General features: G+C 45.6%; 1 long non-coding RNA gene across 1 annotated transcript; it reads left to right on the forward strand.

Annotated features, from left to right (window-relative positions):
* The first annotated feature begins 4 nt into the window (after positions 1-4).
* LOC141584847 (uncharacterized) lies at positions 5-10815 on the forward strand. The gene is made up of 4 exons (XR_012518068.1): positions 5-112; positions 969-1034; positions 9263-9443; positions 10070-10815. It is a non-coding gene; the product is annotated as an uncharacterized LOC141584847 (long non-coding RNA).
* Positions 10816-27166: the final 16351 nt, after the last annotated feature.

The following is a 27166-nucleotide window of genomic DNA, read 5'->3' on the forward strand; positions in this document are numbered from 1 at the left end:
GGGACCTGTCAGAGGAGCCACAGGAGACACAGGCCTCGGCAGCAATTCCCTGGAGAGAAGCCCCCAGCCCTGCCGTCCCCAGAGGAGCCACCCAGGAAACGTTTGAAGGAGGGTTAGTAAACAAACAAGGACCGGGCAGCCTCAGCCTCCTCCCCATTCTCTGCTCAGGAAGAGAATGGGAGCACTGTCCCTGTGGGGTCAGCAGGGCAGCTAGCCGTTGGTGTGGCGTGGGGGTGGGGACCAGGAGCCTGGATTCCAGCCTCAGCTCCACGTCCCTCCTCTCTGCCCCCTCTCTGTCCTGGCCTCAGTTTCTAGCTTAGTAGAAATGTGTCTGCGAGGCAGGCAGAAGCTGCAGGAGCTCTTGAAACATTAGAATATGCTTCTATTGTGGAGCATGAGACTCTGAAAGTATTAAAACCGTGGGATTCTGTAATGTGGAAGTGCAGAATATTAGAATCACAGCAATGGACAGGGGAAAGTCTCCCTCCCATTTGGACCCCACTAGAGCTGTTTACAAAGTGCTTAACAAAGCAGCTCAACAGCAGTTGTGATGGCCCGAGCGAGCACTCGGTCCGAATACCCCCCTCGGTGCTTTCATCCATTATCTCATTTAAGCCTCCCTGCAGTCCTTATTATTCCTATTTCAGAGATGAGGAAACGGGCCGGAGAGGTCTAATCATTTGCACGGGACCGCTTGATCAGTGAGCAATGGAGTCCAGCCTCACACCCAGCAGTCCTGGCTTCAATTGTTATGCCAGCAGGAGCTTTGAGAACTCCGGAAGCCAGGCCACACTCTATAATAATTAAATCAGAATGTTTGAGGGCAGGAGGCAAGCCCTGGTACTCTTCAAAGATCCTCAGATGATTGTAATGTACAGCCAAGTTTGGAAGTCACCGCATATACTACTTCCTCACCCTGTCCCCACACTAACCCTGTTAGGGAGGGAACCTTTACTCCTATTTTACAGATGGACAGACTGAGGGGCGGCAAATGACTCATCCATGTACGTGATGGAGCTTGCACTGGAATCCAGGTAGGTGCCCTCTGTTCCTGAGGGCGACTCACTTGCCAGTGGGTGCCTCCACCCCTCCCCCACCTGCTCACACCTGTTGCTGCGTAACAAGGGCTGGCACACCTGGGCTGGAAGGCCCGGTCTTGTCTGTTCCTCTTGACACTCCCTCCCCTCTCCACGGTCTTAACACAAGTCAGACAAGAGGCCGGTGCAGACTCCCTTTCCAGTCCCTCCCCTTGATGCACCCACCTGGTCTACACCTGTTGCGGGTGTTGCTGCCAAAGCGGCCGCTACTCGATGCTGCTGCCACCCAACCCGCTGCGCCTGCGCTTTGTGCGCCCCGGAGAGCCTGGGGCATTTCTCTCCTCCGCCAGTGCCTGGGAGCCCAGCTGCCCCCGGGCCCCGCCCTCCGGACCTGCCCACCCCCAGGGAGGGGGCGTGGCGTGGAGAGATGCTGACCCGAGGCGTGCTGGGACTTGTAGTCTACCCCTCTAAGCCGGACAGAAGCAGCCTTGCCTGCAATTTTACTTTTCTATTAAGACATTTGTTCACTCATTTATCATGAAATGCTTTTTCTTAAGAATCAGTGAACTCAGTTCCTAGAAAAAAAAAAGTAAAGTTGCAAGGAGAAGCCAGGCTGCTAGTTTTGCAATTTTTTTTTGATGCTTTCCCCTTCCATCCCCAGCTTCCAGTCTAGTGCGGAAGATTACATGGAAACACACTTGGAGCGCAGGGTGTGATTTAACAATGGAAAAGATGAGCCTGACTTTTCCCAAGGGGTTCAGGAAGGCTTCCCAGAGGAGGCTGAAAGGCACCTTGGAGGATGAGTGGCAGTTTCCAGGGCGACCCGAAGGGTCCCTATGAGCACTGTCAGGATGTTGAAGAGTACCCAGAATTTCTGTGTCGACAACATAGAGCGCGGGGGCGGGGGTGGGGAGGGCATGGGGAGTGGCAGGTGATAGAGCTGCAGGATTTGCAAAGAAACAGCACAGAGGCCTTGCACGACAGACGGAGAGCTTGGATGTTATGACGCAGTGACTGGAGCTGGGGGTGGGAGTTTCAAGACGAGAAGTGAGGTGTGTGATTAGGGGATCGGAAAGGCCCCTCTAGGGCACAGTAAAGAACAGATTGGAGGGGGCCCACCTGGAGAAGGAAGACTTTTTGTATCTATCACCTCGGATTGTAATCATTTCCTTCAATAGCTCAGCCCCGAAAACCCACACCTACCAACAGCCGCATGATGTCATTCAGAGACCAGAGGCTGTCAGGGCCTAAGACTTCTATCCCGTCCCCTATGTAGGGTGCCCACCCTGCCCTAGGTCCTTCCTCCTGTCCCAGAGAACTCTTCCTTACCGGGGCTGCAGGGCTCATGGTTCTCGGGCGGCCAGGGCAGCATTTCCCAGAAGGCTGCCGCAGGGGGGCATTTCCCTGAGCGCCTTAGAGATAAGGGGATCAGGAAGGTGCTACCAAGTGGGAGACTGAGGGGGAGGCAAGGAGGGAGCGCACAAGTAAGGTCACCCTCTTTCTCCAGGCCCCTCCCAGCCTTTCCATGATGGCTCTAACCCTAGGTTCACTGGACAAGTTATCCCGGATTCCGAGGTGGTCTTAGTCCAGGTAGTCAAGGTTCCCGGGGTGGAAGCGGGGTGGGGGTGGGGGGCGGGGTCCGGGGGAGCACAGGAACGGGGTCGGTCCTCCTCCCTAGGTTGGGGGCGGGGCTACATCTTTATTCTCCGGCCTGTCTGGACAGCGCCCATCACCCCAGTCCTGGCTGCTCAGTCTGGCTCTTTAAGCCTCCCTCTCTTGCTCCTGCGACTCTGTAATCTTGACCTCGAGCTACCCGCGCGCTTCGGCCTTTTGTGCGGTGCGTGCCCTGCTGAGGGATTCGCCATGGCCAATCCTATTAGCCATTGAGTTCATCCCCTCTTAGCCGACCCAAGAACCAGCTCTCCCAAACCGTGTTGTTTTTCGTCTCTGTGCCTTGAACTCACTCTGTCTGGTTCCTGGAACGTTCCAGCTCCAGCTTCTCCTAGCTAAATTGTCCACCTCCACAGTGGAAGGAAGAAAGGAAGGAGGCGGAGTGGGGAAAAGAGGGAAGGAAAGAGAGAGGCAGGAAAGAAAGGAGGGGAAGGGGAAGGCAGGCAGGCAGGGCTGCAGCTGGTCTCAGAGGATCTGCGCCTGGGTCCTGCCCCAACCCAGCCTCTCTTCAGCTCTCCCTGCTCACCTCCCCGATGGGCAGTGGGGCATGCTTCATGTCGGGGGCGCGGATGGTGCAATCCTCCTACATTTCATTCTCCGGATTTAGCAACCAGATGAAAAAGGAATGTTCTCCAGCAGCAGTGGAGACTTAGAGGGAAGACTCTTCCCCCACCCTCCCAAAGAGTGGGCACTATGGCAAGAAAAAGGGGAAAGGACGTGGGCAAACTAAAACCACAGACACTGCTGACGTAGCGGGACTTGGCCCACGTCTCTAAATGTTGGTCAGTGACCCTCTTTGAGAAGCAAAAAGGAACTGTAGACTCTCCTCAGGAAAAAAATCTGCACATAATTCCTGGGAGTTCATAGACCTCTGAAGCCATGATGGTCATTGTTGGATTGTTTTGAATTTCCAGAACCGTGTAGATGGGAGGAGAGTGTGCATTGACCACTGAGATGTATGACAGTATGTCAGGAATTCCAGCTGCAGCAGCCCTGGCTGTGAAAGACTTTGTTTGTTTTAATCAACTAAAACTTACTGAGACTAATAAGCCAACAAGTAACTTTTACATTTCTTTGTGGCTATGTTGCACAGAACCATTGGCAGAGGGGAAAAGATTTTGTCATTTCAAGTGTCCCTGGTGAGTGAAGAGCCCACAGATAATACATTGTTTAGGAAATAATGGACTAGCTCATCAAATTCAAATTTACTACTTAGATTTTCTAGAGAGTATAATGAGAATAATTTATATTACCTTTATTTTTAAAAACGACATTTATATCAAGATGCAATTTGAGCAAAAGTCAAAGCACTTGTGAAAACATTTTAAAATGACAATTTTAGCGAGATATAATTCACCCACCATAAAATTCACCCTTTTAAAGTATAAAATTCAGTGTTTTAATGCATTCACAAAGTTGTGCAACCATCGCCACTACCTAATTTCACAACATTTTTATCACCGCAAAAAGAAACCCTAGGCTGGGCACGGTGCTCACACTTGTAATCCAGCACTTTGGGAGGCCAAGTTGGGTGGATCATCTGAGGTCAGGAGTTCAAGACCAGCCTGGCCAATATGGTGAACCCCTGTCTCTACTAAAAATGGAAAAAATAACTGGGCATGGTGGCATGCGCCTGTAATCCCAGCTACTCAGGAGGCTGAGGCAAGAGAGTTGCTTGAACCTGAAAGATGGCAGTTGCAGTGAGCCAAGGTCGTACCACTGCACTCCAGCCTGGGCAACAAGAGTGAAACTCAGTCTCAAAAATATGAAGAAGAAGAAGAAGGAGGAGGAGGAGGAAGAAGAATAAGAAGAAGGAGAAGGAGAAGGAGAGGAGTAGGAGAAGAAGAAGAAACCCTATAGTGTTTAGCAGTCGCTTGAGCTTGGGAGTGCACCACTGCACTCCAGCCCAGAAGTGTAATGGTTAGTGTTAACCTGGTTAGGTTATAGTCCCCAGTTACTCAATCTAACACACTAATCTAGGTGTTGCTATAAAAATATTGTGTAGATTTGGTTGACCTATACAGTCAATTGAAGTTAAGTAAAGAAAAATATCTTTTTTTTTTTTTTTTTTTTTTTGAGACGGAGTCTTGCTCTGTTACCCAGGCTGGAGTGCAATGGCGTGATCTCGGCTCCCTGCAACCTCCGCCTCCCAGGTTCAAGCAATTCTCCTGCCTCAGCCTCCTGAGTAGCTGGGATCATAGGTGCCCGCTACTACACCCAGCTAATTTTTGTATTTTTAGTAGAGACAGGATTTCCCCATGTTGGCCAGGCTGGTCTCAAACTCCTAACCTTGTGATCCACCCACCTCGACCTCCCAAAGTGCTGGGATTACAGGCATGAGCCGCCGTGTCTGGCCAGGAAATTATCTTTGATAATGTGAGTGGGCCTCACCAATCAGTTGAAGGGCCTAACAAGAAAAATAGGTTTTCCTGAGAAAGAAGAAATTCTGCCTGTGGATTGGACTGTAGCCTCAGCCCCAGCCTGAGAGTTTCCAGCTTGCTCTGAAGATTTCAGACTTGTCAGTCCCCCACCCCATCATATAAGGCAATCCCTTAAAATAAATCTCTTTGTATATGTGTGTATCTCCTACTATTTCTGTTGCTCCGGAGAGCCCTGACTAATGCAGGAAAGAAGGTGTCTTTCTTCCATTAACTCCCCATTTGAATCAATTGGAAACACCAGGTTTGGGAATGAAGGAGGAAGGCCTGGCAGACAGGGAGATCTGAGCAGAGGGTATTGAGAGTCTCCTGTCTAGAGGAAACTGTACCCCATATCTAGAGATGGGGGGGCAGTGAAAATGCTCCCTGAAAAATACTCCATCTGCATCATCAGATGAATAAGGACTTCTAGAAGCTCGAGGTTAGTCACTTTTCTTTATTCTTTGGTTTTGGGTTTTCTTTTTTTGTTTTTGTTTTTTTGAGATAGAGTCTGGCTTTGTTGCCAGGCTGGAGTGTGGTGGCACAATCTCAGCTCACTGCAACCTCCGCCCCCTGGATTGAAGTGATTCTCATGCCTCAGCCTCCCGAGTAGCTGGGACTGCAGGTGTGCACCCACCATGTCCACCTAATTTTTGTTTTGTTTTGTTTTTTCAGTAGAGACAGTGTTTCGCCATTTTGGCCAGCCTGGTCTTGAACTCCTAACCTTAGGTGATCTGCCCTCTGCCTCCCAAAGTGCTGGGATTACAGGTGTGAGCCACCACGCCCAGCCTCTTTATTCTTTGTCTCATCTTTGCCATCTCTAGTTTTGAGACAAGGAGCTTCCTTTCAGCCTCCTATAATCTCAACCACCGATCATGAGCTTTTAGTTCAAGGGAAATAACTTGGTTTTGAGATGAACAAATGATCCTGTTGCACTTTGCTACAGGGTCTTTGACTTGCTTTCTGAAGGTCTTCAGCTCTTTATAACATGCTCATCTTGGCATTTGCTTCAGAACTTTCCTCCACTTGCTCCAAGTAATGACCTTCCCAGACAAATCATTTCTCAAGAGACTGCACTGCTTTGTCTTGGCAAAGTTCAGTCACTTCATTTCCTCTCAGCAGAAGATTTTGATCTGTATTTTCAATTGAGGTTCACTCAGCCTGAAGATTTTTTACCTGATCTGTCTTGGCTTTTCTGTGTTCTTCTTTAGCAATTTGATGTAGAATTGATTTTTCTCTCCATCTGGGATGTTTAAATGTACACTTGACTTTTCAACTTCAATTTCCTCCTGGCTCCTCTTGTCTGGTCATAAATACTGTGTTCACCTGCAGATTCTAAGTTATTACCCATGTTCTCTTCTCCAGGGGAAGCTGTCACGTTTTTTATCTTTAGGCCAGGCATTGTGGCATGCATCTATAGTCCTAGCTACTGGGAAGGCTAAGGCAGGAGGATTGCTTGAGCCCAGGAATTCTAGGGAGCAGTGAGCTATGAGAGCACCACTGTACCCCAACCTGAGCAACAGAGATCTTGTCTCTAAATAAACAAATAAGTAGAAAAATTCTGCCCCAAACCAAGATTACTGTTAACACATGTAGTATCACAACACACATTAACTCTCTCCCATTAATTCCCTAGGAGAGCAAATCTTAGTCTTACATTGTCAGATACTTCTCCATAAAACTCTGTTGCAGTGGGCCAGGCGTGGTGGATCATGCCTATAATTCTAGCACTTCGGGAGGCCAAAATGGGTGAATCACTTGAGGTCAGGAGTTTGAGATCAGCCTGGCCAGTATTATGAAATCTTGTCTCTACTAAAAATACAAAAATTAGCCGGGCATGGTGGCATGTGCCTGTAATCCCAGCTACTCAGGAGGCTGAGGCAGGAGAATAGCTTGAACCAGGAGGCTGAGGTTGCAGTGAGCCAAGATCCTGCCACTGCACTCCAGCCAGGACAACAGAGTGAGACTTCATCTCAAAAAAAAAAAAAGAACAAATGAATGAGAGAGTGAATGAAGCCAACATTTGTCATCTATGAAGATTCCTATACAATACTTTGTTGACTTGACAGATAATTCTTGTAGGAAAACTTAAAACTCCTTTCAGAACTCAGTGTAGGATGGTAGAGAGAAGATGAGGTGGTGGCAGCTCTGGCCTGGGTTCCTCTCTCCCTCATGCCCCGACCCCCACACCCACTCTTGCCACCCCCATTATGATACTTTGAACAAATTGCTGAACCTTTCTAAGTGTTCTTTCCTCCTCTATAAGTGGAGAGAGCATTGCCCTCCTCATGTGAGTGCTGGAAGGATTAGGGGGGTGACAAAGAGCCCAGCAGGTAAGGCCTTCACTACCTTTTAGTAAACTTATTTATTCCATTATCCAAGGCATTAGTAAACTCCTGTTAATCAAATATTTGGTTATTCTACCCAGGTTGAGCCAGAGCATTAAGATAAGAAAATAAAATAGCTGCTTTAAAAACTTTATAATTTGGGAGGCCGAGGTGGGTGGATCATGAGGTCAAGAGATCGAGACCATCCTGGTCAACATGGTGAAACCCCATCTCTACTAAAAAATACAAAAATTAGCCAGGCATGGTGGCACAGCCTGTAGTCCCAGCTACTCAGAAGGCTGAGGCAGGAGAATTGCTTGAATCCAGGAGGCGGAGGTTGCAGTGAGCCGAGATTGTGCCATTGCACTCCAGCCTGGGTAACAAGAGCAAAACTCTACCTCAAAAAAAAAAAAAAAAAAACCTTTATAAAAAAAGAAATAAAACTCTTTTTACTGCTAGAAATAATATATCTAGTAAACATAAGAGATTCTAGTGAAAACTGCTAGAAATAATAAGAGAACTGGGCAAGGTGACTGCATATAAGATAAATATAAAAAGCAAAACATGAGTCGGGCACAGTGGTTCACACTTGTAATGCCAGCACTTTGGGAGGCCAAGGCAGGTGGTTCACCTGAGGTCAGGAATTCGAGACTAGCCTGGCCAACATGGTGAAACCCTGTCTTTACTAAAAATACAAAAATTAGCTGGGCATGGTGGCAGGCACCTGAAATCACAGCTACTTAGGAGGCTGAGGCAAGAGAATTGCTTGAACCTGGGAGATGGAGGTTGCAGTGAGCAACATTGCACTCCAGCCTGGGTGACGAGAGTGAAACTCCATCTCAAAAAAATAAAAATAAAAAAGCAAAAAGCCTTTTTTTTAAAAAAAGTAAAAACTTTATAACGAGGTATGAAAAGCAGCTGCAGGCTTTCAGCTCTCTCCCCTTTCTTTCATTTCCTCCTCTGGAACATTGGCCCCCTATGGTTGGTTGAGCAGCTTTTTTTTTTTTTTTTTTTTTTAGACGGGGTTTCACTCTTGTTACCCAGGCTGGAGTGCAATGGCGTGATCTCGGCTCACTGCAACCTCCGCCTCCTGGGTTCAGGCAATTCTCCTGCCTCAGCCTCCTGAGTAGCTGACATTACAGGCATGCGCCGCCATGCCCAGCTAATTTTTTGTATTTTTAGTAGAGACAGGGTTTCACTATGTTGACCAGGATGGTCTCGATCTCTTGACCTCATGATCCACCCACCTCGGCCTCCCAAAGTGCTGGGATTACAGGCTTGAGCCACCGCGCCCGGCCTGGTTGAGCAGCTTTTCATTGCCTTTATATATTTGGTTTGGGACAAGGAGTGGGGTTGTTGTGAGAGACGATTTTATCTGGCTTTTCCTGTCATTCTCAATAGGAGTACTGAATGCCAAAGGCTGCTCTATCATACTTGGAAGCAAAAGTGTCAATCTTTTTTTTTTAACTCTTAAAATGAATACCTGGAAACAAAATGGGGATAGGGGTTATATTTATGGTAGCAACCAAAACTAAGAAATACTTCAGAATATGTTTTCTTTACAAGAGTACTGATTCATGCCCACAAAAGCAGTAAATAAAGAAAAAAGAAAAAAAAAGTATTGAACTCATAAAAAGAAAACCACAAAATCGTATTAAAAGATATAAAACAATATTTGAATGAATGGAAAGATACATCATGTTTTTGTATTAAAAGATATAAATTCATAAAAGTGTCAGTTTTTCAAAATTGCTATATAAATTTCATGTAGTTCCAGCTAGAATATTAATACATTTCTTCTTTTTTAAAGAATTGTCAAAAGTATGAAAAATAAGAACAGAGGGGAGATCTGTTCTCCAGAAATCAAGATTGACCAGAAAACCGCTAATCAGAGCAATTGGCAGTGGAGACTGCTAGTCTACATCTGGGTGCCCAGCCACTTGGAATAAAAACCACACCTCCTAGCCCATCTTCGAACTTAGTGTGGCTATGTGAGTGAGTTCTGGCAAATGAAATACAGGCAGAAGTGTCCTGTGCAACTTCAGAAAATGTCCTTAGAGGGGGAGAGGCATCTTTCTTTGTCCCTTTTACCTTTTGTTGGTTGGAAAGCAGCCATTCCGGCTGGAGCTGGAGCAGCCATCTTGGAGTAGGAGAGAAAAGCCATATGTTGAGGTGGAAGAATAACAAGACAGAAGGAGTCTGGGTCCCTGAAACTGTGGAAGGGACCCAGGACTTATCTCTGGACTGCATTTATGAGAGATAGAAATAAATGTTTATTTAGTTTAAGTCACTATTTTTTCTGTCAATCACATGCAAACCTGATTCTAACTGATATTAAATTTGGTACCTGGAAAGTACTGCAAGTGACAGAACCTAAATGCTTAATAAGTGAATGCAAGTGGGTGGCAGATGGCAAGGACTCAGACACTGCTGACTGAGAAGCTTGTGATCCTTGCTATGCAGTAGTCAAACATTTGATCACAACCTTGTGTTTTAGTTAGCTATCATTGTGTGGCAAACTACCTCCAAACTTAATGGGTTAAAACAAGTGTTTTATTACCTCTCGCCATTCTGTGGGTTGACTGTGATCACTGGGTGTTTCTCCTGGATCCCACAGGTGTATTTCATGAGGCTGTGGTCAGAATGAAGCTGGGATGAATATCCAAGTTGGCCTCATTCACATGTGTGGCACCAGGATGGCCAAAAGCTGTGACCTCTCCTTCCATGCCTTCCATGTGGCTTAGCTTGGGCATCTTAACATGGCGGCTGGATCCCAAGAATGCAGAAGTGGAAGACCTTCTTAAGGGTGAGGACTATAACTGACAAGTAAGTATCAATGTCACATTCTATTGGTTACAGTGAGTCACAGGCCCAAACCATATGTTAAAGGGAGGATACTACACAAGGCTGTTTATACTGGTGACATGGTTTTCTGGGGACAATCTTCAGACAATAGCTAACTCACCTTGGAAGGCACCTCATGGACTGACTGAGGTTGTAGCAATGCAATGCAGCCATGTAGAAATGATAAGGAAATTCAGGGCTGGGTGCAGTGGCTCATGCCTGTAATCCCAGCACTTTGGGAGGTCAAGGCAGGTGGACCACCTGAGGTCAGGAGTTTGAGACCAGCCTGACCAACATGGTAAAACACTGTTTCTACTAAAAATACAAAAATTAGCCAGGTGTAGTGGCACAAGTCTGTAATCCCAGCTACTCTAGAGGCTGAGAAACTGCTTGAACCGGGGAGGCAAAGGTTGCAGTGAGTCAAGATCACATTATTGCACTCCAGCCTGGGCTACAAAAGCGAAACTCTGTTTCAAAAAAGTAAAAAATAAATGATAAGGAAATTCAAAATGTTCCTATTTTCTGGCTTCTTCTTGCTACTTTTAGCAAGTCCTATGAGAGAGAAAATCAAGCTAGAGTTAGCTTCTCTGCATAGCTTTGCTAAGAGAGGAACTATTTGCTATAACCTATAATCTGAGTTGATTGAGAATCCTGTAATTTTGAGTTCTGCAGACTTGAAAAAGTCATTGCTTCCGCACCGAAGCAGTTATAATTGGTAACTGCAAAGTGGCAGCCTTAGCAGGAATTAAGACTGGTGCCCTCTTTAGAAAAGCTGTGAGCCTGTTGGCAAAGAAGGAATTAAGGTTGGTGCTTTCCCAATCAAGCCTGTTGTTTCAGATGGCTTGAAGAAAACCATCATTAAGTTTGGGGAATGGCTGGTAAGTAAAAGATCAGACTTTTCAGGCTTGAAAACCACATCTAGATAAGATTTTTGGCTATGGTTATTCACATTGGAACTGACCAGAACAAAATGGACTAAAGGTCTATGACGTTTTTTTTTGTTTGTTTGTTTTGTTTTTTTTGAGACGGAGTTTCACTCTTGTTACCCAGGCTGGAGTGCAATGGTGCAATTTCGGCTCACCGCAACCTCCGCCTCCTGGGCTCAGGCAATTCTCCTGCCTCAGCCTCCTAAGTAGCTGGGATTACAGGCACGCGCCACCAAGCCCAGCTAGTTTTTTGTATTTTTAGTAGAGACAGGGTTTCACCATGTTGACCAGGATGGTCTCGATCTCTCGACCTCGTGATCCACCCACCTCGGCCTCCCAAAGTGCTGGGATTACAGGCTTGAGCCACCGCGCCCGGCCGGTCTATGACATTTTTGAAGGAATAGTGCTATTGATGAAACCCCAAACTCTGCCTGCAAGAGCCTGTGACTGCTCAACCCTCAAAACACTCTTTCAGCTCTCAAACCTGCCCCCCCACCCCCACCCCCAGGAAGTGGACCTGGGTGCCTATGAATTTCCCAAGAAGGAAACATTCTTCTTGGATGACTTGTGTACTACTTCTCAGTAATGGGGCCCATCTAGGAATTAAGTGAGGACTGTTTACTTACTAGTTTAACCAAATGCTTCCATATACCAGGCACAGAGTTAGTACTGGGGTTGCAGTTATAAAGGGAGGAGCAGCAGCTGAGAGTTTAGGAGGGGTGGTGGTAGGACCCCTACTCACTCAGACTCACAATCCACAGTTGTGTCTCCTTGGGGAGGCCCTTTTGAAGGGATCCAAAGGCCCTACTTCTCCCGCTGTTGCTGATCTCACTGCTGGGTATCCTGGCTGCATCAGCTTCCTCCTATGTCCCAGATATGTCAACTTTGTTGGATTTCCCAGCTCATCCCTCCATCTGGGTCTGCCATTGACATTTGCCAATACACTGGTTAAAGAGGTTGCATGGGTTGGAGGGACTCATGGCCCTGGTGCCCTCAGACAGATTATTCCCAAGATTGGACTGTGCAAGGCAGTTGCTTGCAATCTATTAAGCAATGGACCTTTTATTTTATCTTATTTTACATTTTTTTCTGAGATAAGGTCTTACTCTGCCACCCAGGTTGGAGTGCAGTGGTACAATCATGGCTCACTGCAGCCTTCACCTCCCAGACTTAAGTGATCATTCTACCTCAGCTTCCCAAGTAGCTGGGAATATAGGCATGTGCTACCATGCCTGGCTAATTTTTTATTTAAACATTTTTATTTTTGAAGAGATGAAGTCTTATTATTTTGCCCAGGTTGGTCTCAAACTCCCAGGCTCAAGCAGTCTGCCTGACTTGGACTCCCAAAATGCTGGGATTGCAGGCATGAGCCACTGTGCCCGATGAATAGCCTTTTTACACAGTACAAAAAAACTCCACGTGCTAGCCAAGCAGTCCATTCCACATTCAATGACTGGTGACAACAGCAAGCATTTTTGAGATTATGTTTTTAGTTTTATGCTCTAAAAGCAGGAATATGAGTAATTTAGACATGAACTCTAGTATTCTAGTCATAACATGACATAAATCCCAACTCTTTATAGGTAAATATGTCTGATCAGGAGGAACTCTCAGAAATAGCCAGCATCAGGCAGGGCTTTTGGTTGTACACACAGAAAGTTGGGTCCCGCTTAAGCAAAAAGTATGTTCTCTCTCTCTGCCCCGTTCTTCATGTGTCTGCTTCATTCTCATCTACCTACCAGCCCTAGGAGAAAAAAATCCCAGGGAAGGATACTGATTGGCCCAGCTTCTGTCATGTGCTTATCTTCTGTTTGTTTGTTGTTGTTGTTTTTGAGATGGAGTCTTGCACTGTCGCCCTGGCTGGAGTGCAATAGCTCGATCTCAGCTCACTGCAACCTCTTCCTCCCAGGTTTAAGCAATTCTCTCCTTCCGAGTAGCTAGGATTTCAGGCATGTGTCAACATGCCCATTTACTTTTTGTATTTTTAGTAGAAACAGGGTTTCACCATGTTGACCAGGATGGTCTCGAACTCCTGACCTAAAGTGATCCACCCACTTTGCAATCCCAAAATTCTGGGATTACAGGCATGAGTCACGGTGCCCAGCCTGTCATGTGCTTATCTTCTAACCAATGGGCAGGTTCCATTTCCTACAAAAGGGTAGGAGGGGAGGAAGGGCTGCTGGGAGGACTTAGATAATAGCCTACACATTTGAGTGGAGACAGCAGGGTTCCAGGGAGCAGAACTTTATTAGGAAGGAGTTACTAGAATGGCTACTTTGGTTATGTAAATATAACATAAATTGATACCAGTGTTCTGGGAGAAGGGTGATACAGGCCCCTGGTCTTAAAGAAGACCTCATCTCTTACACATTGATCTGGTCCCGGGAAGGAAGTAGAAAACTTTACATCCCAGCCAGTGAGCCTCCCAGAAGCGTTGAGGTCATATTGCTATAACATTCTTGGTTGATTGAGATGGTACTAGCTGAGCATGCAGGAAAAGATGTGAAGGGCCTCAAAGTCTCTCACTATAAGGAATATGGAAACATGTTATAGTGAATGCCAAGTTTCTCTTCAAAGAATCAGTGTGTCAATATGTTCAGCTCTCTTATTCTTTACTTCTCTATTTTAAAGTTTAACTTCCTTATAATTCCAGTAAACAACCTTCTCCACCAGTTCTAATCAGTAATTCACATCTGCTCCCCCTCCCCACCCTGGCTCCATCCTGACTCATCCTGGTCACCTGATCACCCTTGGCTACCTGCTCTAACACACCAGTAACCGTCCTTCCTGCCAAAACACCTACCCTGCCACTCCAGTTCAGACACTTGCTCTTTTTAAAATAGCCAATCAAGATTAGTCTAGCTTGTGCAGTCTAACCCTAGCCAATAGGGGATGACACAGCAGTAGGGACGATCCCCATCAGGCGTTAAGTACCCGTTATCCCCTTGTCCAAGCATGCGATGGCCATCATTGCTCCATCTGTGCACCCCACACCCTTCTTTAGAAGTAAACTGGCTTGGGCCAGGTGCGGTGGCTTACGCTTGTAATCCCAGCACTTTGGGAGGCCGAGGCGGGTGGATCACGAGGTCAAGAGATCGAGACCATTCTAGTCAACATGGTGAAACCCCGTCTCTACTAAAAATACAAAAAAAAAAAATTAGCTGGGCATGGTGGCGCATGTCTGTAGTCCCAGCTACTCGGGAGGCTGAGGCAGGAGAATTGCTTGAACCCAGGAGGCGGAGGTTGTGGTGAGCTGAGATCCCGCCAGTGCACTTCAGCCTGGGTAACAAGAACAAAACTCCGTCTCAAAGGAAAAAAAAAAAAAAGAAGAAGAAGAAGAAGAAGTAAACTGGCTTGTTGAGAGGACTTATCTTCGAGTGCTATTTCTTTTGTGGCATCAAAATTTTACTTATAACATACATATGCCTTGCTTCTGCTTAGCTCATGGCCGGAGCTGGAGCTCCATGCCTCCCTCTCCTCCCTCCATTGGGAATGAATTTCTATGTTTTGAGAATATATACAGTGACTGAACAGGAGAAAGGAACTCAGAGAACCCAGCCTGCTCATCTGGCTGGGAGCAGCACTCATGAGGAGGACCTGAGTTGGAAGTGCCCCTGTGATCTGTTTAGGGATGTGAATCAGCCATGGTCCAGGGATCCTTGCCCTTGGTGGAATTTGGAAGCAGGACTATCCTTTTAGAGTGGAATAAGCCTCCAGAGTTCTTGGACAATTCTAGGTCTGGTGGCCAAGAGAGATATGCCAAAACCCCTGCTATAAAACAGAGATAAATCAACTGACCATATGATCCAGCAATCCACTTCTGGGGATATACACACACAAGTTGAAAGCAGGGACTTGAACAGATATTTGTACACCCATGTTTATAGCAGCATTATTCACAATAGCCAATAGGTGGGAGCAACCCAAGTGTCCGTCAATGGACCCCTCTTCAGAATAACGCTTTGTTTTGTTTTGTTTTGTTTTCAGGCAGGGTCTCACTCTGTCACCCAGACTGGAGTGCAAAGGCAGTGGCGCTATCATAGCTTCACTGCAGGCTTTCCCAGCTTCAAACAATCCTCCCGCCTCAGCCTCCTGAGTAGCTGGGACTACAGATGTGCATCAACATGCTCAGCTATTTTTTTTTTTTTCCTAGAGATGTGGGTCTTACTACATCACCCAGGCTGGTCTCAGACTCCTGAGCCCAAAGGATCCTCCTGCCTTGGCCTCCCAAAGTGCTGGGATTATGGGAGTCGGCCACCATGCCTGACCCAGAAGCATGTCTTTAAGTATAAAAAACACATAGAATTAAAAAGTTTGAAAGTTAATCATGCAAATTGGGTCATTCTCATCATACCCAATTAAAACAGAGTCAAGAAGCCAGGGAGAGAAAACACTCAGGACACATTACATTGCACTAGAATATAATTCCCTGCAAGCCTGGCTGCTGAAACTACCTGCTATAACCTGAGACCAGTTTCATCTATAACTGCTGAGATAACTTGCTGAAACTCTAGAAGTAATTTTGCCCACCGCCATAGCTGACCAATCAGAACTTGCCAACTCCCCAGAACCTTCCTAGTGCCAAGGAACTTTCTCAGAGAGCAATATGTAACATTTCTCCTTTTTATAAAATCTCCAACCTTCTTTTTGCTCTTTGGACATGCTGAGGAGTACCCAGTGTGCATGTATGCCCCAAATTGCAATTCTTTTTTCTCAAATTAAATTTAAAATTTAGAGATTTGTCTCTACTTAATTATTATTGTTATTACTATTATTATTTTTTTAGAGACATGATCTCCCTATGTTGCCTAGGCTGATCTTAAACTCCTGGGCTCAAACAATCCTCTGGCCACCTCCCAGAGGATTCCGATTACAGGCATAAACTACCAAGCCTGGGCTGTCATGAGCTTTTTATTTTGACTTCATCTACAAAAAAACCCAATATGTAGGACTGAAATTTAATTGTCAAGATAGTTTAAAAAGCATACTTGAGATAGAGTAACATATGTGCTTCTTTCTTCACACATTCAACCAGACCTAGCAGCAATTCTAATAAATCCTAATTTTGAAGGAATAATGAGTATGAAAGATATTTAAAGATATCTGTAACAATTGTAATGTAGTGTGAAAATAGCTGTGAATTCTGTTAATGACATAGTCATAGTTACTACCAATACTACTGCAGTTGGTTGGCTGCATTTGTAACTGAAGGAAATGCTAATTTTCATTGTAGGTGAGAAAAGAAAATAACTTTTATCTGAGGAATGCAAGTCCTTTTAAATTATCAGGTCCAGGAAGACATTAAAATGAGACAGCAGGCCAGGCGCGGTGGCTCATGCTTGTAATCCCAGCACTTCAGGAGGCCGAGGCAGGTGGATCACTTGAGGTCAGGAGTTTGAGACCAGCCTGGCCAACATGGTGAAACCCGGTCTCTACTAAAAATACAAAAATTAGCTGGGCATGGTGGTGCACACCTGTAGTCCCAGCTACTCAGGAGACTGAGGCAGGAGAATCACTTGAACCTGGGAGGCAGAGGTTGCAGTGAGCTGAGATCATGCCACTGCACCTCAGCCTGAGCGACAGAGCAAGAATCCATTTCCAGAAAAGAAAAAAGAAAAAAAAAGACAGCATACTATGCACCCCCAAAAATTAAAAAATGAAAGAGACAGCAATCTCATTTTACTTCCCAACTGAGCTATGTATTCATCTCTTAGAACTGCTTGCTATTGGCCCACTGCAGTGGCTCACACCTATAACCCCAGCACTTTGTGAGTCCAAGGTAGGTGGATCAGCTGAGGTTGGGAGTTCGAGACCAGCTTATCAACATGGAGAAACCTCATCTCTACTTTTTTTTTTTTTTTTTTGAGACGGAGTTTCGCTCTTGTTACCCAGGCTGGAGTGCGATGGCGCGGTCTCGGCTCACCGCAACCTCCGCCTCCTGGGTTCAGGCAATTCTCCTGCCTCAGCCTCCTGAGTAGCTGGGATTACAGGCACGTGCCACCATGCCCAGCTAATTTTTTGTATTTTTAGTAGAGACAGGGTTTCATCATGTTGACCGGGATGGTCTCGATCTCTCGACCTCGTGATCCACCCGCCTCGGCCTCCCAAAGTGCTGGGATTACAGGCTTGAGCCACCGCGCCCGGCACCTCATCTCTACTTAAAAAAAATGCAAAATTAACCAGGTGTGGTGGCGCATGCCTGTAATCCCAGCTACTTGGGAGGCTGAGTCAGGAGAATCACTTCAACCTGGGAGGCGGAGGTTGCAGTGAGCTGGGATCGTGCCATTGCATTCCAGCCTAGGCAATAAGAGTGAAACTCTGTCTCAACAAACAAACAAACAAACAAACAAAAACCTGCTTGCTATTGCCACAGGTAGCTAGAAGTTAACCTAATAATGCCACACTGAACTCTGTAACCCACACCCTATATAGCTTAACAATGTATAGCCAATCGCTAATTAATGTTATTTCTGTAATCCAGTGAGAATTCCTGACAACTTTTGCATCTGCACACTTCCTGTCCCCCCTTTTTTTTTTGCCTTGAAAAATCCACTTGTGGCCGGGCACGGTGGCTCAAGCCTGTAATCCCAGCACTTTGAGAGGCCGAGGCAGGTGAATTGCCTGAGCTCAGGAGTTCGAGACCAGCCTGGGCAACATGGTGAAACCCTGTCTCTACTAAAATACAAAAAATTAGCTGGGCATGGCAGCAAGCACCTGTAGTACTAGCTACTCAGGAGGCTGAGGCAGGAGAATTGCTAGAACCCAGGAGGCAGAGGTTGCATTGAGCTGAGGTCGCACCACTGCACTCCAACCTGGGCAACAGAGCGAGACTCAGTCTCAAAAAAAAAAAAAAAACAAATCCACTTGTAACTGCTCCTAATTGGAGTGTGTATTCACGGCAACTTTAATCTATATTCCTGAGTTCTGAGCTTGGCCCATTTCTCTACTCATTTTGCCTCAGCTTCTTCTTTTTAAGTTAACAAGGGTTAGAGAATATTAAAATGTAATTCTTTCCCCATCCGAGTTCACAGACATCATGAATTACATGAGTCAGTGAATCCCACATTAAAAATGCCATTTTTTTTTCTTTTTTTAAGAGACATGGTCTTTGTCTGTTACAGAGGCTGGAGTGCAGTGGGATGATCAGAGTGCTCTCTGTAGCTTTGACCTCCTGGGCCCAAGTGTTCTTCTTTCCTTGGCCTCCCAAAGCACCAGGATTACAGATGTGAGCCACTGTACCTGGCTTAAAATTTTTCTAGGGTTGGTGCTCATAAGCATTATGATAGCTGCTCCGCTTATTAAAGTGACCTGGCTTTCCAGTGGTTGCCTGGCATCCCAACTGCCTGCAGCACAGCATACTCAGATGCATCTCTCTGAACACAGCTCAAACACCATCATCCCCAGGAAGTGCTGCCAGAACCCCTAGGCTTCTCTGCTGAGCTATAAGCTTCCTCCAGTCTCCCATAGTCAAGGGCTTCCCTTTATTATACCACAAGGTAATGCCACTGTTCATGTACTCTTGAATCTTCATTCCATCCACACATATTTTTTAAACCCCTATTGTAGAGCAGACATTGTACTAGGTGCAGAGTATACATCAGTGAAAAGACAAAGTTCTTAAGTTCTGAAAAGAAGAGAGAGGAAAAATAGAAAACAACCAATACCTAAGCAAGACAATAGGATGAATACCAAAGGAAATAAACAGCATTTTTTTTTTTTTTTTTTTGAGACGGAGTTTCGCTCTTGTTAACCAGGCTGGAGTGCAATGGCGCGATCTTGGCTCACCGCAACCTCCGCCTCCCGGGTTCAGACAATTCTCCTGCCTCAGTCTCCTGAGTAGCTAGGATTACAGGCACGTGCCACCATGCCCAGCTAATTTTTTGTATTTTTAGTAGAGACGGGGTTTCACCATGTTGACCAGGATGGTCTCGATCTCTCGACCTCGTGATCCACCCGCCTCGGCCTCCCAAAGTGCTGGGATTACAGGCTTGAGCCACCGCGCCCGGCCCTAACAGCATGTTTTAATAGAAATGATGGTAAAGTGGGCAGGGGAAATTATGGTCAGGGGAAATTATGTTTAGGGAAGCTCTTCTTGAGAAAATAATATCTAAGCTATTGCACAAAGGTGGAAAAAGGAGTGAAACCCCAAGAGGAAGAGCAGCCTAGTCTGAAGAAACAGCTGTTGCAAAAGTCCTGGGGCAGAGAAGAGCCTGTTTTCAAAAGAGAGCAAAGAGGCTATACCTTGGTGAATAAAAAAGGGGAGAGGGTCCGGGCACTGTGGCTCATGCCTGTAATCCCAACTCTTTGAGAGACCGAGGTGGATGGATCACGAGATCAGGAGACCATCCTAGCCAACATGGTGAAACCCCGACTCTACTAAAAATACAAAAATTAGCTGGATGTCGTGGCACACACCTGTGGTCCCAGCTACTCAGGAGGCTGAGGCAGGAGAATCGCTTGAACCTGGGAGGCGGAAGTTGCAGTGAGCCAAGACTGCGCCACTGTACTCCAGCCTGGAGTGAGACTCCATCTCAAAAAAAAAAAAAAAAAAAAAAAAAGCAGGGGTTAGGGAAGAGTGGAATGAGATTGTTCAGAGAGGAAGACATGAACAAACACATATTAAATGCATGGAAGTTCTTGGAGAGTTTTCAACAAAGAAATAACATGATGTGATTTCTGTTTTTAAGTTCCTTCTACCTGTTACGTGAGAATGGCTTCAAGTGCAACCACAGTGAAGCAGGGAGATTAGTTAGGAGGCAGGCAGGAGACGGATTTGACTTGGAAGGTGGGTGGTGGCAACAGAGATGGTGAGAGATAGATGGATTTTGCATGCATTTTGCCGATTTTGCTAATTTGCTGGTGAATTGGGTGTAGATCTTGAGGGAAAACAAGAATTTAGGAAAGACACTCAGGTTTCTGGTTTCAAGTGGAGTCATTTATGTCTATGCATATTTAAATATGTACAAAATATTTATAGAAGAACACATAAGAAACTCCATGGAAGGCATAGTAGATTATAAAAGAGGGATTCCTTGCAATCCCTGTATGCACAGAGCTTTGTACTTTGTATTGTGACTTGCTGCATCTCTCTTCAGGGGGTGGAGTCTATTATTCTTTATCCTCAAACCTGGCTGACCAGGTAACTTACTTTGACCAATAGAAGGCAAGTGAAATGATGTCAGAGTTCTGGGCTTAGGTCTGAAGAAGCCCTGCAGCTTCCACCTATTTTCTCTTGCTGCCTTGAGACTGCCAGATACAGAAGTCCAGGCTGCTCTTCTTAGGATGAGCGACCACAGGGAGGGAAGGGCCCAGCAACCAGCCAACGTGAACAGTCACACTAGTGAGTGAGGCCATCGCAGACCGTGCATCCCCACCAATCTATCAGAGGACTGAAGCAGCATGATTCACTCCAGGCAAGACCAGCAGAAGGACCCCTCTGCTGAGCCCTGCCCAAATTACTGACCCACAGAATCCTGAGGAAAAAAAAAAAAAAAGAAAGAAAGAAAATTGGCTAGGTATTGTGGCTCATGCCTGTAATCCCAGCACTTTGGGAGGCCGAGGCAGGAATATAATTGAGGTCAGGAGTTTGAGACCAGTCTGGCCAACATGGTGAAAATCCATCTCTACTAAAAATACAAAAATTAGCCAGGTGTGGTGGTGGGTTCCTGTAATCCCAGCTACTTGGGAGGCTGAGGCAAGAGAATAAATTCAACCCAGGAGGCAGGGGTTGCAGTGAGCCAAGATCATGCCACTGCACTCCAGTCTGGGTGACAGAGCAAGACTCCATCTCAAAAAATAAAAAGGTTTTTTTAAGAAGGTTGTTGCTTTAGGCCCCTGTGTTTTTATGTTTTGGGTTGGTTTAATACACAGTAATAAATAACTATTATTGAAGGGAACTGAATGGTTTGAATGGTTGGAGAATATGAATGGGAATAGGAGATTTTTTTTTTTTTTTTTTTTTTCTGAGACGGGGTCTCGCTCTGTCACCCAGTCTGGATTGGAGTGGTGGGATCATAGCTTACTGCAGCCACTATATCCCAGGTTCAAGCAATCCTCCCACCTCAGCCTCCTGAGTAGCTGGGACTACAGCTGATTTGCCACTGTGCCAGCTAATTTTATTTTAGTAGAGATGAAGTCTTGCTATGTTGTCCAGGGTGGTCTCAAACTCCTGAGCTCCAGTGATCCTCCCGCCTTAGCGTCCCAAAGTGCTGAGATTATAGGCATGAGTCATTATGCCTGTCCAGGGGAGAGATTTTAATTCACCCTTTGGTATCATTTGAATTTTGAATATTGTGATTGTATTAACTATTTATTCTCCTCAAAAAAGTCTTCTACATTCAATGCATAAAATAAATAGCTATTTTTGAACATAAAGAGTGCAATTTTTAAGGGAATCCATCATTACTGTTGATTTTTTCTGTTTTTTTTGTGTTTTTGAGATGGAGTCTCACTCTGCCACCCAGGCTGGAGTGCAGTGGCACGATCTTAGCTCACTGCAATCTCTGCCTCCCAGGTTCAAGCAATTCTCCTGCCTCAGCCTCATGAGTAGCCAGGACTACAGGCATGTGCCACCACGCCTGGCTAGTTTTTGTATTTTTAGTAAAGACGGGGTTTCGCCATGTTGACCAGGCTGGTCTCGAACTCCTGACCTCAGGTAATCCGCCCTTGTCAGCCTCCCAAAGTGCTGGGATTACAGGAGTGAACCAATGTGCCCAGCCTACCATTGATTTTTTAAAAAAAACTTTTCTTAAAGCAAAACATACCCACAGAAAAGTACACAATTGTAATAGTACAGCTTGATGAATTTTCATAAAGGGAACACACTCATGTCACTACACCCAGCTCAAGAAACATCCCCACCAGTCTCTGGCATGCTCCTAGTTAGTTGCTACCCACAGAAGTGTATAAATGTATATATGTATAGCTGGTCTCTGGATTCAACCAACAATGGACTGGAAATATTCAGAAAGAAAAATCTACAAAATTTCTTCCAAAAAGCAAAACTTGAATTTGCCTGTGCTGAGTACTACATTGAATCCTTGTGAATGAAGTGTTGTGTAAGCATTATATTAGGTATTATAAGTAATCTAGATATGATTTAAAGTATATGAGAGGATGTGCCTTAGGCTATATGCAGATAGTACAGCAATATTTTATTTATTTTATTTTGAGATGGAGTCTCTCTCTGTCACCCAGATTGGAGGGCAGTGGCACGATCTGGCTCACTGTAACCTCTGCCTCTTGGATTCAAGCGATTCTCCTGCCTCAGCCTCTCCAGTACCTGGGATTATAGGCATATGCACTATGCCTGGCTAATTGTATTTTTAGTAGAAACAGGGTTTTGTCATGTTGGCCAGGCTGGTCTCGAACTCCTGATCTCAGGTGATCCACCCACCTCGGCCTCCCAAAGTGCTAGGATTACATGAATAAGCCACCACGCCCATCCAACGCCATTTTATATAAGGGATTTGAGCATCAATAGATTTTGGTATCCATGGGGGTCCTGGAACCCCCACTCCCAACCCCACTATATATATTTACATATAGTAAATGTATTTGCAGTTATTGTTTTTAATTTAAATATACTTTTCTGGTAACAGCAAAGTGTTCATTTCATCCCCACTAAATACATTTGGACAAGTATTTAAAGCATGTCATTTTATTTTATTTATTTATTTTTTGGAGACAGAGTCTCAAGTGTTACCCAGGCTGGCATGCGGTGGCTTGATCACAGCTCACTGCAGCCTTGGACTCCTGGGCTCAAGGAATCTTCCTGCCTCCACTTCCTGAGTAGCTGAGACCACCCACGCACGCCACAAAGCCCAGCTAATTTTTACATTTTTTTATAGAGATGAGGTCTCACTATATTGCTTAGGTTGGTCTCAAATTCCAGAACTCAAGCTACCCTCCCACCTCGGCCTCCCAAAGCACTGGGATTACAGACCTGAGCCACCACGCCTGGCCAAGAATATTATTTTAATGGCACATCAAGTTATTTGTCTTCAACAGGGCACCCCCAGATCTCCATCTGGCTCTTCTGCTTTAATAGGATAAAAATATCAAGCTATTCCTGGTTGAAGCCAAACCCCTGCCACTGACTAGAGGCATTACTTCCCCCTTCTGGCCATATTTGGTTGCTGCACTCAGGCCAGGCCCCTCAAGGTAGGACTTTCCAATGCTTTAGCCAAGGTGAAGAACTAAATAAACTGGGCTCCCTCTGGGCTGGCACTTTTTTATTATTCTATTCTATTCTATTCTATTCTATTCTATTCTATTCTATTCTATTCTATTATTTTTTGAGACAGAGTCTTGCTTTGTCGCCCAGGCTAGCGTGCAATGGCATGGTCTCAACTCACTTCAGCCTCCACCTCCCAGGTTCAAGAGATTCTCCTGCTTCAGCCTCCCAAGTAGCTGAGACTACAAGTACCCACCACCACTCCTGGCTAATTTTTGTATTTTTAGTAGAGATAGGGTTATGCTATGTTGGCCAGGCTGGTCAATGTCGTGAAACCCTGTGTCTACTAAAATACAAAAAAAAAAATTAGCCAGGCTTGATGGCAAAGTGAGCCGAGATCACACCACTGCATTTCAGCCTGGCGACAGAGCAAGACTCTGTCTCAAAAACAAACAAACTAGGGGACATGGCCACAGGTGCCCTGGAGATCACAGGCTGTGACCCACCAGTGTGAGCAGGCACAGAGGGGAAGACAGGAGGAAACATATCCAGTGCAATGGAAAGCCTTGGAGAGTTTGACGTGATGTGACATATTGTTTCTCTTCTCTTCTCTTTTCTCTCCTCCTCTCCTCTCCTCTCCTCTCCTCTCCTCTCCTCTCCTCTCCTTTCCTCTTCTCCTCTCCTCTCCTCTCCTCTCCTCTCCTTTCTCTCTTCTCTCCTCTTCTCTCTTCTCTTCTCTTTCTTTCTTTCTTTTTTTTTTTTTTTGACAGAGTCTTACTCTGTAGCCCAGGCTAGAGTACAGTGGTGCAATCATAGCTCACTGCAATTTTGAATTCCGGGGCTCAAGTGATCTTCCTCCTCAGCCTCCCAAAGTGCTGGAATTTCAGGTGTGAGCCACCAGGCCTAGCGTGAATCATGTTTTTTTGTTTGTTTTTTTTTGTTTTTTTTGAGACAGAGTCTCGCACTGCCACTCAGGGTGTAGTGCAGTGGCACCATCTCGGCTCACTGCAATCTCTGCCTCCTGGGTTCAAGCAATTCTCTTGCCTCAGCCTTCTGAGTAACTGGGACTATAGGTATGCGCCACCATACCCAGCTAATTTTTTGTATTTTTAGTAGAGATGGGGTTTCACCATGTTGGCCAAAATAGTCTCGATCACTTGACTTCATGATCCACCCACCTCAGTCTCCCAAAGTGCTGGGATTACAGGCATAAGCCACCATGCCCAGCCTGAATCATGTTTTTAAAACCTCATTCTTTGGGGCTATGGGAGGGACTTATGATTTCTTTCTTTCTTTCTTTTTCTTTTTCTTTTTTTTTTTTTTTTTTTTTTGAGACAGAGTCTCGCTCTGTCACCAGGCTGGAGTGCAGCGGTGCAATCTTGGCTCACTGCAACCTCTGCCTCCAGGGTTCAAGCAATTCTCCTGCCTCAGCCTCCCAAGTAGCTGGGATTATAGGCATGTGCCACCACATCTATCTAATTTTGTATTTTTAGTAGAGATGGGGTTTCTCTATGTTGGTCAGGCTAGTCTCGAACTCTCAACCTCAGGTGATATACCCACCTTGGCCTCCCAAAGTGCTGGGATTAGAGGCATGAGCCACTGCACCTGGCCGGGACTGCTGATTTCTTGAGATAAACCACGGTGGATGAAGGGTCACAGAAAGTGGACCCCTGGGGAGGATTCCTGAGTCAATGGCACTGCTGGAGCTATAGACCCTGCTCCTCCCCTGCTTCTCACACTGGATGCATGCAAGCATCCTGAGGAACATATCTCATTGAAAGGACAGAGCCAGCTGCAATCAGCAGATATTGACATTGGTCAGTTCTAGTTTGTGTCTATTCTGCTGTCCCTATCTCAAGATTTCTTCTTTGCATAGCACTTTGTCATGCAAAGAGGTTATGGAGTGCTAACTACTTGCTCTGCTCAGTGGTAGAGATGTAAAATAGGATCTAATAGGGAGAAATGAGCAAGCAGAGAAGTAGGGCACAAACAATCCCTGGAATGCTCATTACCCCACTTTTAGTAATGCTGAAATGGGGAAGGAACATGTTTTGCTGACATGATGATAGAAAAAGGAACTTATAAATAGGATCGGCGGAGGGGAAGGAACAGCTGTATGACTATGTCACATGGGAAGCTCCCTTGTAGAAGAGTGGCCTTGTTAGAAAGGGGGAGCCCCTGAAACCCAGTGGCTGATAACAGCAACCAGTTCTTCCATTGGGCTATTCAGACTTGCTGAACTAGAAGTCTGGGGAGATGAAAGTGACTTTTAAGGACATCCAGATGGGTTTCTTCTCAAATGTTAAAAAAAAAAAAAAAAAAAATGTGTCAAGTAGCACATTTTGGGCTGTAACTGAGTCTTTCTAACCAAAAGTACTTGAGACTTTGAAGTTTTGTACCTCGCTTAACAAGAAATTAGCAGAATAGTCCTTAGATTGATTCAGTGGCTCAACCTGTTATCGATCCACTTCCAGAAGCCCACCCGGGGGGGTGGGGTGGTAGAAGCCCTGACAGTCACACCCCAAGGATAGCAGGGCCTAGCAGTCTTCACCTCGGAGTCAGGCTAGGGCCTCTCTTCTCATCTTCCCCGCCCCCTCCCAAGGTTCTCATGCTGGGCTGGACTTGGGTGCCCTTGTAGGAGGTCTTTATGTTCACCAGCAGTGGGGAGGGATTCCACATTGTGAAACACTGCTGAGAACAGTAAAAAGAGCCAGCATAGCCAAAAAAACACAAAAACCACCTTGACATTTTAGGCCGCCTGGAATTAGTGCCAGTTCAGTCAGTGTCCAGGAGTCTCCAAAAGATCTGATTTTTTTCTTTTTCCCAACACATAGTGACCCTGGTGAAAGGCCATAGGTCCTTTGAGGGAGACTGGAAGAAAGATTGACAGTATAAATTTGGGGCTGTGTCCCAGGCTTCTTCCTGAAGGGGACCTGGTCTCTCCTCCATTTAAGGGGCTCTGGGCTTATAACCTGGCTTAAGCCTGGGAATTGATTGCCTGTGACTCTGTTTTTATGAGTTGAGTTAGACTTTTGTTCACTTAACCTAGTACTTTGCCACTGCACTCCAGTCTGGACAACAGAGGGAGACCCTGTATCAATCTATCAATCAATCAATCAGTCAATAAGTAAAACTGTTATTAGTTGAGGTCATGGACTTGGATTGATTCTTCTGCCAGGGGTTGGCACAGAGTAGGCACTTGCTAAATATCTGCTGAATGGACAGATAGAGAGATGGATAAACAAAGGAGATATTAAAACATGGGCCCCAAGCTAGGAGCCCTTACTAGGTAAACACTAACCACTACACAATCAACAGAAAAAAAATGAAACTTACAACAGTAAAGCTGCACACAGTGAAAGCTTTTATTGATTAAATAATAAAATAAATCTCCTTGACAAAACATTAATCAGCAGGCCAGGCATAGTGGCTCCTACCTGTAATCTCAGCATTTTGGGAGGCCAAGGTGGGAAGATCACTTGAGCCCAGGAGTTCCAGACCAGCCTTGGCAACATGGTGGAAGGCCATCTCTACAAAAATACAAAAATTAGCTGGGTGTGGTGATGTGCACCTGTAGTCCCAGCTACTCAGGAGGCTGAGGTGTGAGGATCACCTGAGCCCAGGCAGCTCAAGGCTGCAATAAGCCATGATCATGCCAGTCCAGGTGACAGAGTGAGACTCTGTTTCAACAAAACAAAACAAAACATAAACTGGCAAATGCTTGACCACTGTCTCCATTTCTGTTTTCTCTTCAGGAGTTCCAGCAGAG

This window comes from Saimiri boliviensis, chromosome 6 (genome assembly GCF_048565385.1).
Source record: "Saimiri boliviensis isolate mSaiBol1 chromosome 6, mSaiBol1.pri, whole genome shotgun sequence".
Lineage (NCBI taxonomy): Eukaryota > Metazoa > Chordata > Mammalia > Primates > Cebidae > Saimiri > Saimiri boliviensis.